Genomic DNA, 12,500 nt, shown 5'->3' on the forward strand with positions numbered 1-12,500 from the left:
GAAGAGAAAAAGAGGGCTTTTGAAGAATGGCTGCAGAGTAATAGTATAGAGAAGTATGAAAAATATAGAGAGAAAAAGGTGGAAGTAAAGCGCAAGGTACGTGAGGCAAAGAGGGTAGCTGACCTGAGGTGGGGTCAGGGACTGGGTCAGTCATATGAAGAGAATAAGAAGAAGTTTTGGAAAGAAGTGAAGAGAGTAAGGAAGGCCGGCGCAAGAATTGAAGAGACAGTGAAAGATGGAAATGGAAGGTTGTTAAAAGGAGAGGAGGTAAGGAAAAGGTGGGCGGAATATTTTGAAAGTTTGCTGAATGTTGAGGATGATAGGGAGGCAGATATAATTGCGGTTCCAGGTGTTGAGGTGCCAGTGATGGGAGATGAGAATGAGAGAGAGATTACAATAGAGGAAGTGAGGAGAGCACTAGATGAAACGAGAGTAGGAAAAGCATCGGGTATGGATGGTGTGAAAGCTGAGATGTTGAAGGAAGGGGGTGTGACTGTACTTGAATGGTTGGTGAGATTGTTTAATGTGTGTTTTGTGTTGTCAATGGTACCAGTAGATTGGGTCTGTGCATGTATTGTACCACTATATAAGGGTAAGGGAGATGTGCATGAGTGTTGTAATTCAAGAGGTATTAGTTTGTTGAGTGTAGTTGGAAAAGTGTATGGTAGAATACTGATTAATAGGATTAAGGATAAAACAGAGAATGCAATCTTGGAAGTACAGGGTGGTTTTAGAAGAGGTAGGGGTTGTATGAATCAGATTTTTACAGTTAGGCAGATATGCGAGAAATATTTAGCAAAAGGTAAGGAGGTGTATGTTGCGTTTATGGATCTGGAGAAAGCATATGATAGAGTTGATAGGGAAGCAATGTGGAATGTGATGAGGTTATATGGAGTTGGTGGAAGGTTGTTGCAAGCAGTGAAAAGTTTCTACACAGGTAGTAAAGCATGTGTTAGAATAGGAAATGAGGTGAGCGATTGGTTTCCGGTGAGAGTGGGGCTGAGACAGGGATGTGTGATGTCGCCGTGGTTGTTTAACTTGTATGTTGATGGAGTGGTGAGAGAGGTGAATGCTAGAGTGCTTGGACGAGGATTAAAACTGGTAGGCGAGAATGATCATGAATGGGAGGTAAATCAGTTGTTGTTTGCGGATGATACTGTACTGGTAGCAGACACAGAAGAGAAGCTTGACCGACTAGTGACAGAATTTGGAAGGGTGTGTGAGAGAAGGAAGTTGAGAGTTAATGTGGGTAAGAGTAAGGTTATGAGATGTACGAGAAGGGAAGGTGGTGCAAGGTTGAATGTCATGTTGAATGGAGAGTTACTTGAGGAGGTGGATCAGTTTAAGTACTTGGGGTCTGTTGTTGCAGCAAATGGTGGAGTGGAAGCAGATGTACGTCAGAGAGTGAATGAAGGTTGCAAAGTGTTGGGGGCAGTTAAGGGAGTAGTAAAAAATAGAGGATTGGGCATGAATGTAAAGAGAGTTCTATATGAGAAAGTGATTGTACCAACTGTGATGTATGGATCGGAGTTGTGGGGAATGAAAGTGATGGAGAGACAGAAATTGAATGTGTTTGAGATGAAGTGTCTGAGGAGTATGGCTGGTGTATCTCGAGTAGATAGGGTTAGGAACGAAGTGGTGAGGGTGAGAACGGGTGTAAGAAATGAGTTAGCGGCTAGAGTGGATATGAATGTGTTGAGGTGGTTTGGCCATGTTGAGAGAATGGAAAATAGCTGTCTGCTAAAGAAGGTGATGAATGCAAGAGTTGATGGGAGAAGTACAAGAGGAAGGCCAAGGTTTGGGTGGATGGATGGTGTGAAGAAAGCTCTGGGTGATAGGAGGATAGATGTGAGAGAGGCAAGAGAGCGTGCTAGAAATAGGAATGAATGGCGAGCGATTGTGACGCAGTTCCAGTAGGCCCTGCTGCTTCCTCCGGTGCCTTAGATGACCGCGGAGGTAGCAGCAGTAGGGGACTCAGCAGTATGAAGCTTCATCTGTGGTGGAAATGTGGGAGGTTGGGCTGTGGCACCCTAGCAGTACCAGCTGAACTCGGCTGAGTCCCTGGTTAGGCTGGAGGAACGTAGAGAGTAGAGGTCCCCTTTTTGTTTTGTTTCTTGTTGTTGTCGGCCACCCCCCAAAATTGGGGGAAGTGCCTTTGGTATATGTATGTATATGTGTGTGTGTGTGTGTCTATATATATATATATATATATATATATATATATATATATATATATATATATATATATATATATATATATATATATATATGTGTGTGTGTGTGTGTGTGTGTGTGTGTGTCTGTATGTATATATATATATATATATATATATATATATATATATATATATATATATATATATATATATACATATATATATAAATATGTATATACATATATATATATATATATATATATATATATATATACATATATATATATATATATATATATATATATATATATATATATATATATATATGTGGATGTCTGTGTATATATATACCTGAATATATATATATATATATATATATATATATATATATATATATATATATATATATATATATATATATATATATATATATATATATATATATATATATATATATATATATATATATATATTTATATTAATATATATATATATATATATATATATATATATATATATATATATATATGTATATATATACATATATATATGCATGTGTGTGGGGATAAATGAAGTTATTTTTTTCATTAATTGAAGCCCTAAGCTGAAATTCGGTGCAGTAGTTTTTACAGATATCGATCTTTAGTTTAATAACTTTCACTTGAATTTTCCTTGGGAGTTTCATCACGACTATCAAAGTTTAGATTAAAATTTTCTCTGTCTGGTAAAACAATGATATTCTTTTGTATTCTAATTCAGGAATTTGAAGGATTGATATTGGTGTTTCATATCTGACTAAAAAACTGGAAATAAAAAAAAAAAAAAAACATTCCGGAAAAGATATTCACTAAGTTATCATAATCTAGAAACAATTTCAGCAAATTTTGTTCCCCTTTCTTTTTTTCTTGAATATCTCCCAACTTTGTTGCTTATAAGACTTGCAATAGTATTATCCAAGGAACCTCCCCCCCCCCACCCCCACCCTCCCCACCACGTAAATAAAAACCCTAGAAGTATTTACAAATATTAAGGAAACCACTGCCATTTTCTTCGATAAACATATGACGGTAATTGCTATTGATAATAATTCTAATTTCCAAATGAATCTGATTATTCAACTATGTACCTTCAATTATTTTTTTTTCTTAGCTTATTGTTCAATAGGCCTCATAATTAAAGCAATGAATTTCAGAGTAGAGCATTCGAAATTCACTAATTGGCAACTATAACACGTATCTCAAAAACTATTTTTTTTTTTTACATTGAAAGACCTTTAAAACGAAAAAAAACTAGGTAACATATGATGCAAAAATATAAAATCTATGATATTCACATTTATATTTATAACAATAACACCTTATACAAATGAAGATTTGCAGATGACATAGTTCCGTTTAGGAAATCATGGGAGGAATTGTAAATTGATTTCAATAGAAAAATAAAAGTGAATGATTGAAAAAGAAAGTGAGTAAAACTAGTATAATGTTCAATGAATATGCAGAGAGACAACTAACAATGGTTTTCCTATAAACCTATAGAGAAATTTATTCAATATACATTAAAGACAGTTGGTGTTACCCCGGACATGAAACCGAAATAAAAAAAAGAAGGATAAGGATTGGTTTAAAAGATTTAAACGCTGTTCATGAATAGCAAAGGCAAAGAAGAGTGATATTGCCCTAGCAAGCAAGACAGTGCCTCAGAGACTGACCATATATACATATGATCAGCGTCTAAGACCCCTCTCCACCCAAGCTAATACCAATGAGGGCCAGGTAATGGCTGCTGATGATTCCGCAGATAGACCTATAGGCTCCCCCAAAACCCCTATCCTGAGCTCACATGGATGGTGAGATTGCAGCGACAAAAGGAACTAACGAGTTTGAGCGGGTCTCTAACCCCAGTCTGGCTATAAAAAAGTAAATTGCCACTTTCCCCGAAACGAAAAGTATTTTAATCAGATGGTCTTACCTGTATTAAGTTAAGCTTTAGAAACTTGGAGTTTTACTTAAAACTTAAAACATAAGCTAGTTATAACTCAAAGATATATAAAAAGAATAATCGTGGGAATAACTCTGAGACAAAAAAAAAAAAAAAAGAAAAACATTAAAATGAGTGCAACCTTATCAGAAAATATTATTATTATTATTATTATTATTATTATTATTATTATTATTATTATTATTATTATTATTATTATTTTGTACGCTATATCCTAGATGAAAAATCAGTTACACCTATAGGCTGCTCCAAACTCCCATCGTTTCTCACAAGGATGATGTGGTTGCAGCGATCAATTGAAATAACGACTCTAAGCGGGACTCGAACCCTAGTCTGGCAGTCACGAGGCAAGGACTTTACTAACAAACCACCACATTCCTTAACCCCTAACTCGTAAATATATGATTTAAAGAAACAGAAGAGAATAAGAGGACACACAAAATATACCGAGGTTTGTAATGAATTCAATGACATTAATAACATAAATAAACATAAATTTTATCCTTTGGTTAAGACATTTACCGAAAATCGAAAAAGAAAGAAAACCAATATGGAAAATTAGAAAACCCGAATGCTTATTATATGTATTCGATCATCTGGTAACAACGCGTGTAAAGAGGAATTTTCTTCTAGAAAAATCTAAATAAACTTAAACATAATTAATTTTACGATCAGGATGCAAATCATAATAAAGATAAACTTCGGGAAGTTATATCTAAAGAATCCAAACCTAATCGAAAATCAGTGACTAAGCCATTAAACAGAAGCCAAATTCCAGCAAAATAAGCAGTGATATCACTCTGTCCAGTGCAAATGCATCTACATATTTTTATATGTTTAATACATGAAAAATTCTTCTCTTCTTCTACACTGTTCTCCATACACAAAGGGCCACCAAACCCCCTTACCTTCCTATCATCCTTCACCTTATCTTGCTATCTAATTCTCTGCCTCTCTCTCTCGATCTCCAGCCCCCTCCCCAAATAAGTTCTCCCTATGCCCTCCTCAATCCTTTCCCACCAACCTTCCTCATCGCCTGCCCACAACCTCTAATTCATGCCGATCTTTTCACCTCTGTAATATATACTAATATATGCCACAACTCGGTAATAAACTACCCGCAAAGGATTATGGAACTATAATAAAGAATTTTATACTTTAGTATCAAAATATCAGCCTATGTGCAATAATGAATCTGAAAAAAAAAAGAAAACAAATTCTATTGTGTATTTCTATGGGAATCATCCAACCGTGAAGGCAAGGAAACCAAAGATTTTTTTTTCACGATTGCGTATTATTCACGAAATGTTAACCCATGATTGTTCGTCATTCAATCTTTAAAAGATAATTCCCAAGTACAATGAGTTTGACATGATTTTGAGCATAAGTCATGACATTTCTGAAAGCAGTTAAAAAAAATAAGAAAAATGTATGACACTCTTTTCAAAGATTTTAATATTTTGAAGAACAGATTTAAATGATGAAATATTGATTTTTTTTATAATCAGAATTTTTATCTCTATTTTGTTTTTGTACCACTTTAATATACAAAATTTTTTATTCCTTTGGATTTTTTTCGTGCCTGCTCTGTAGGAGTCAAGTTTAACTCATTGTGCCTATTATTCTCCTCCTTTTTAATAATAATAATAATAATAATAATAATAATAATAATAATAATAATAATAATAATAATAATAATAATAATAATTATAAAGAAATGTAGCACAATTTTCAACGAGAATGCTTCTACTTTATAAGTCATTAAGTTTGATGGTTCCTAAACCGAAATCATTTATTAGATGTTATCATATATTGAATACTGATATAATATCACAAGCATTGGCTTATATACATAGTAGAGTTAAATTATCATGAACAAAATAAATTATTTTCAGCGCGGATGTATGGTTTACCTAAGATACTAGGAATAACTTCAAAGAAACCAATCAAATATCAGAAAAGAATATACCAAAAAGTTTATGTCAAGGGACAATAGAACATAAAAAGGTAAGATTTTTCTATATCTAAGGAAATAAAGAAACTAATTTTTAAGAAAGAAATAAACACTCATGTAATATAAAAAAAATATGAGTTTACCTTGGGCAAAAAAATAGATTACCTAAACAAAATCATGGACGACTATCAGAAAACACTAAAACTAAAGGATGATGAAATTTGAAATGAAGGTAAAATTCAAGAGAGATGATATAGAGTAAGAACAAATATCCTAAAAATTAACGGACCAACAACTCAAAGCTTATAATTCAGATCAGCACAAGACTAAAAACGCAATAATGAAAGGACAAAGTATAACGTTAATGAAAAGTATACCTGGGACAGTGCACCAACCCATATTATCAACGAAAGACATGGAATGTTATAAATAGCAGAGTATTTTCTTTTTATAAAATGGTAAACAATGGTGATATAAATAACTTTGCCCATAGAAAAAATACCCAAAATGGCAATCGTAAAAGTAAATAAAGTATCAAAAGGTATGAAAAGAGGAAGGGCAGAAGTTTGCTAAACAGTTAATTTAATGCAAGGTTTTCACTATGTTCCCGGCGGCCCCGGCAGCCCCGTTTTCTCGAAACGTAGCGCAACGTGTATTTTTTGCCATTTTTTCCTCCATATTCAAGGTTTGTTACGGCATTCTAAGTTTTCTTGCGATCTACCACGGTGTCCACGACATGCCGTGGGAAGAAGGACCGGGACTTCCCCGGGAGGCTCACAGGACTCGTCGGAACTAAACGCGATGAAACAGATACTGTAAACCCCACATTGCCGTGAAAACCTTAACAAAAGCCTTTTCTCGTTCTATCGTCGCTATAACGAGGTCGATGAGTACGCGCCAACCAGAGCGCGAACTAAACCGAACCAGATGCAGTGACACATTCCACCTAAAAGGGACGTCAGCTGATCGGACAGGGCGAGTGAATTAAATCACTGGCCCCAATTTAAGTAGTATTACCGAATTGGATGAGCAGAATGAAAATGACCCTGGCCTTGAAGAATACGACGTTTGAGATGATGATTTTGACATGGATGTAGGACAGCTAATTAGGGCAAGGAATGAAGATCCCATTTGGGGTAAAGTCCAACCCTACCATAGAAAGGAAACTGAAAAATTTCATACTGAATTCCTGCTTCCACCTAAGAGATTTTTGATAGATGATGACCTTTTTTATGTACCTGATTTGAGGAGAAATGAGTTAATTTATCACCCCGTTTGGCCCATCACTCTTATAAGTATGGCAATGAGATTATCACATTTGTCACCAGTATCCGGTCACATGAGCCTAGCAAACACTCTCAGACAAGCTTCCTATAATTCTTATTGGAAAGGCTTAAAAAAAAAAAAAACCATAAAGAGATATATAGAATCATGTCACCTCTCTAATTTGTTCCAATCCCATAGATTAAAAGTACCCCCAGCGCGAGTTTGGCCTTTATTTAAAGAGAAATGGCAAAGTGTGCTTAGAAGTCCCTGACCTCTGTCACACGCAGGGCATGAATATATTTCTCTTCTAGTAGATGCGCTAACTAGAAAAAGTTTGTGTAGCCCTTGATCGATAAAACTGCACAGGAAGTCACGAGCTTTCTTTCATCGAGATATTTGGTACTCCTCGAGAAGTTGTTTCAGATCATGGAACCAATTCTGTGAAAGACGCATTCAGTAGTATATGTGAGTTGTATGGCATTAACCATTCTCCCATTCTTGCATATACACATATTTCTAATGGATTAGTTGAGTCTATGAATCGAGTCTTAATCAGTATGCTTAAATACTCAATGGCAGATAATCCAAATATCTAGTCAGATATTTTTTCAACAGCACAGTTTGCTTTAAATACAGTCTTTAATGAGAGTACTGGAGATACAGGCTATAATGAGAGTACTGGGGATATTCCAAATTATTTAGTTTTCGGGCAAGATCCGATTTGTGCCATATGATGTTTTTACGAGAAAGGAAAAACTGCCTTTATATAATGTAGATGATTTTCGAACTTACGTCACCAATGTAAACATAAGTGCTTCTGAGATGGCTGATAATTTTTCAATTATAGCCCAGAACAGGAGTATTTGTAGCTACACTCGGAGATTTAAAGCTCAACCGCAAGACACTCAAATTGGTAATGGTTTTTATATTGAGAAATTTCAAAGTAAAGTGCATAAGTTCCAATATACTTTTACCGGGCCATTCAAGGTGACCCATATCAATCACAATATAATAACAGTTAGAAGTATTGCAAAAGGGAAAGTGTTTGAGGTACATGCCTCTGTTGTGAAATTTGTGTCTGAAAGCAAGTTGACATTGCCAGACAAAAGTGATGTGTCAGCAGTTTACCCTGTTATGAGTCTGAATAACTGGCCAGCTGGAGAATTTGTAAACATTCCTCAGCCAATGGTGTCATCATAAATTCCTTCTCGCAAGTAGGGCAGAGAGAGAGAGAGAGAGAGAGAGAGAGAGAGAGAGAGAGAGAGAGAGAGAGAGAGAGAGAGAGAGAGAGAGAGAGAGAGAGAGAGAGAGAGGTGCTTCTGTCTTTGAAAAGCGCAATTGAGTTGCAAATTCGCCTTAGTAAGGTGGAGATTAGCAATAGGCATAGGGCAATCACTATGAGTGGCCTACGTATTATTGTGGCAGTGTAGCAGATAGCCGCTAGTGTGTATGTGAAAAGTATAGTAAGAATACGTGAGGGTTTAGTTTTTTATAAAAAGTTTAAATTATCCTTTAAGTCAGACTTTCACATTATGGTGATCAGTCCAATAATTATAATTCTTGCTCAGTCAATTCTCACAAAAGTTAATAGAGCTCTTCGTAGATCATTGGATACTTTCGAAGATTTTGTAGTTTCCAAGGGGAATAGGGAGAAGCGTGGAGCTAATTGGATAGGTGAGCTAATAGGGAGTTCATCGGGAATAATTACCCGTTCAGAGCTTGACTAATTAGAAAAAGGCGCTCACACAAGTATCGCAGAATACCCACACAGTCATTAACCAAATTATTTTTCATAGCCATGTTTTAGATAAACCATTAAACACATTAATTTCAGCATTAAAGAAAGGTCTGAATGCCTTAAGAGCTTTGAAAAAAAAAATTGATAAGGAGAAAGAAATAGATCAAATTCAAAGGGACCTAATTCTTGCAGAAAGGCTAACTAATTAGCTTTTGTAGTTAGTGAGCTAACTTTGCATTTGGGAAACGTAGCTATCCAGACTCAGCACGTTCCAACCACGAGGGAAATATCCTCTGACATTCTATCCCCAGGGGAGTTTTTAAAGATCCTGAAAAAGATCCATGATATAGTCCCGTTGTTTATTCTGCCTGTAGAGAATAATTTGCTAGAGTATTACCGGATGTCATCTGCAAGAGCTAAGTTTTATTTTCCTGCAAAAATACCTGTTAAAAATGAAGACCCAGATTTCTGCTTGTATGAAGTTAAGTCGAATTGGACTGAAAGGAGGAATTCGCAACTCGAGTGTCGATTACTTGCCCCTATTTTGCTGTCAATAACAGAAGTACTAGTGCAGTGTCGTTGCCCAATTTGGAAAAATGTAAAATGAATGCACTCCTAGCGCCTTCAGCATGTGAATGTTTGTTTGATGTTTATTTGGAAAAGCCTAGTTCTCTTCATAGTTGTATGTTTGAGATGAGACCAGACTTTGAGAGGGAAATAATTCATTTGTTACATCATTGGATTGTTTCTGTTAGACAGACATCGAGATATAGAGTCATATGTGAAGAAGGCGACAAGTTTAAGAAGGTGTCACCAGGGATTTCTGTCCTGACACATCAAAGTAGGTGCTATGTGCAGGAGGGCGGATTCTGTCCACCTGGTCAGAAGAATGAAAGAATTACAGTTCGAGACACTTCTGTTATGAATGCTTCTGTTACTATCCCAGGTGTGAATGTGTCTCGTGTGTTAGTTTATTCTAATTGAACTAAACTAGGAGCCATGCGGCCCAGTCACCTTCCTTTATACGGAAAACATGTTAATTTGTATACTTCTCATCATAACCTTAGTAGAGGATTCTATATGTCTGTCCTGTGCATCAGGCTAATAGTCCTGGTTGGACTGGTTATGTTTTGTAAATGTATGTTCAGTTGCCTTACCTATCCCTGTATAAGGGGAGGGACAAGCGGCCAGATCAGATATGCTGGCAAACCTTTCCCGGTAGTGGATGCCTTATTGCCCTGAGAAGCAGATGCTTTTAGGAAGACCACCCACCAGAATTTGCTTAATGAATGCAGGGGTGTGGGGAACACTAGAGCAGTGGGGGTGGTCTCGGGGGACCCTAGCATCCCTAATCTAATGAGAGGTTCAAGTGTCACCCAGAGAATACTTTTGCATGTAGGTATTGTTTTGTATACAAAGTGTTTTTTTTTTATTTTTTTAATATTACAATGATATGATGATACTCTTATTAGTATGATACAGCTGATTAACTATTGATGATAATGCGCATAAATTCATTCATGACGGTTATGATCTTAAAATCGTTAAAGGTTCTCTCAATAAATAAAATAAATGTATACAACAACAACCAATCAAAACATGGGAAATTAATATAAAAAGAAACAGAGAAAAAAAAGAACACAACACGTTCATTCACAGACTTACAAAGAAAACTAATGTTACTACTTCGGTTACTTTAACTGACAAATCAAATCAATCAAAACATCAATAGAAAAGGGGAACAGTCAGTAAGGTAGAAATACTTGAAGAATAGTTTTCTGCAGTTGCTGAGACCATACTGGTACGGAGACTTCAGGCTTGAGAACGTTGCAGAGGGACGGCTGAAGTTCAGATGAAACTGGCACGATGACCGGATTCGAAGACGTCACAAAAATGGTGGCATCAAGATGGGACATCAGAGGTTTTCTGCAGCTGCTAAGACGATACTGGTACGGTGACGTCAGGCTTTAGAACATTGCAGAAGGGCGGCTGAAATTCAGATGAATCTGGCACGATAACCGGATTTGAAGACGGCACAAACGGGGTGGCATCCAAAAGGGACATGAGAGGTCTTCTTCCAAGAATATGATGATAGTGTTGAACTAAGGCAGTCTGTAGGCAGTGTTGGATACTTCTCGTCACAAGCAAGGGGGGCTGGCTGCTTCAATTTGTCTCTTCTTCTCGGCCACAACAGGATATTTTGGAGGTAGGCTTTTGTTCTTTGAAGGGAAGGTGAGAATCTGGATCTATCAGACTTCTGGTCTCCTCTATTTCTTATCTCGCTAGAACTTGGATTTGATCTGCATCGGACATAGTTCCTCTCTTATCTTATGCCCTGTCCTATCTCTCTTGGACAATCCCTTCTTGATGGTGTTTGAAGATATTATTTATGTTTAAAGATATTGAAATAATGTTTCGTTTTGTTCAAAGAAATTAGATTATATGTTATTCTAATTAATAATGTTTGATGATGATTTTCTTTTCTTGTAATTCTCATTGCATATTATGGCCATGATATACCTATTTGTAATTCACGTCCAGTCCGTGACTTATTTACCCATAAGTACTGTTTAAATAATAACTTGTCTTTCCATAGTTACTGTTACAGAATCTAGGAAATAATTCCTGATAGAAATTTCCTAACTTGAGTATCCTATGCTTGTATGATTTGTTTTAGTAATGAAGTCCTCTATTTCAGTTTCAGCGACCCATATTAATCCATATATATAATTTTTGAAGCTCTTCAATAGAATTTTTATTTGCTCCTATTTATCCATATGCATCATTTTTTAAGATTTTTTACTACAGTTTTTATTTACTCCTATTTATCCATATGTATAATTTTTGAAGTTCTTTACTACAGTTCTTATTTACTCATATTGTATCCATTCAGAGTTCCTATTTACTCAAGTTTGCCAGTGTAATCACTATTATTACATGTAAGAAGCTGCCTAACTCAAAATTTATCGTAATTTCTTTACTTTTTAACTGTCTTTCTTATTCATTGATTGATAAAGTTTGTTTATCTTCCTTAGAGGATGATATAATCATGATTAAGATTAAGCAACTCAGTTCATGTCTCGTTTGGTTTAATTTCCTACTTACTATCAAGTGATATATTTTTTTTTTTTGACACACAAAAGGTAATTGGGGTTTGCTTTTAACGTAGATTTGTAGTAATTCTTTCTCTTTTAAGAGCTACTACAGTCCCAGATGTGACTGGAATTTTGTAGGGTGAAATTTGTCACAGGCCAAGAAACAAAAAGTTATATTATGACCTAAAGATAAAAAAAAACAACAACAAGACCAATGTAGATACAAAACTGTTTCGTTGTTACCTTGCTTCTCTGAATTACTCAATCTGCATTAGTCAAGTGTTATGTCAG

Source organism: Palaemon carinicauda, chromosome 20 (genome assembly GCF_036898095.1).
Source record: "Palaemon carinicauda isolate YSFRI2023 chromosome 20, ASM3689809v2, whole genome shotgun sequence".
Taxonomy (NCBI): domain Eukaryota; kingdom Metazoa; phylum Arthropoda; class Malacostraca; order Decapoda; family Palaemonidae; genus Palaemon; species Palaemon carinicauda.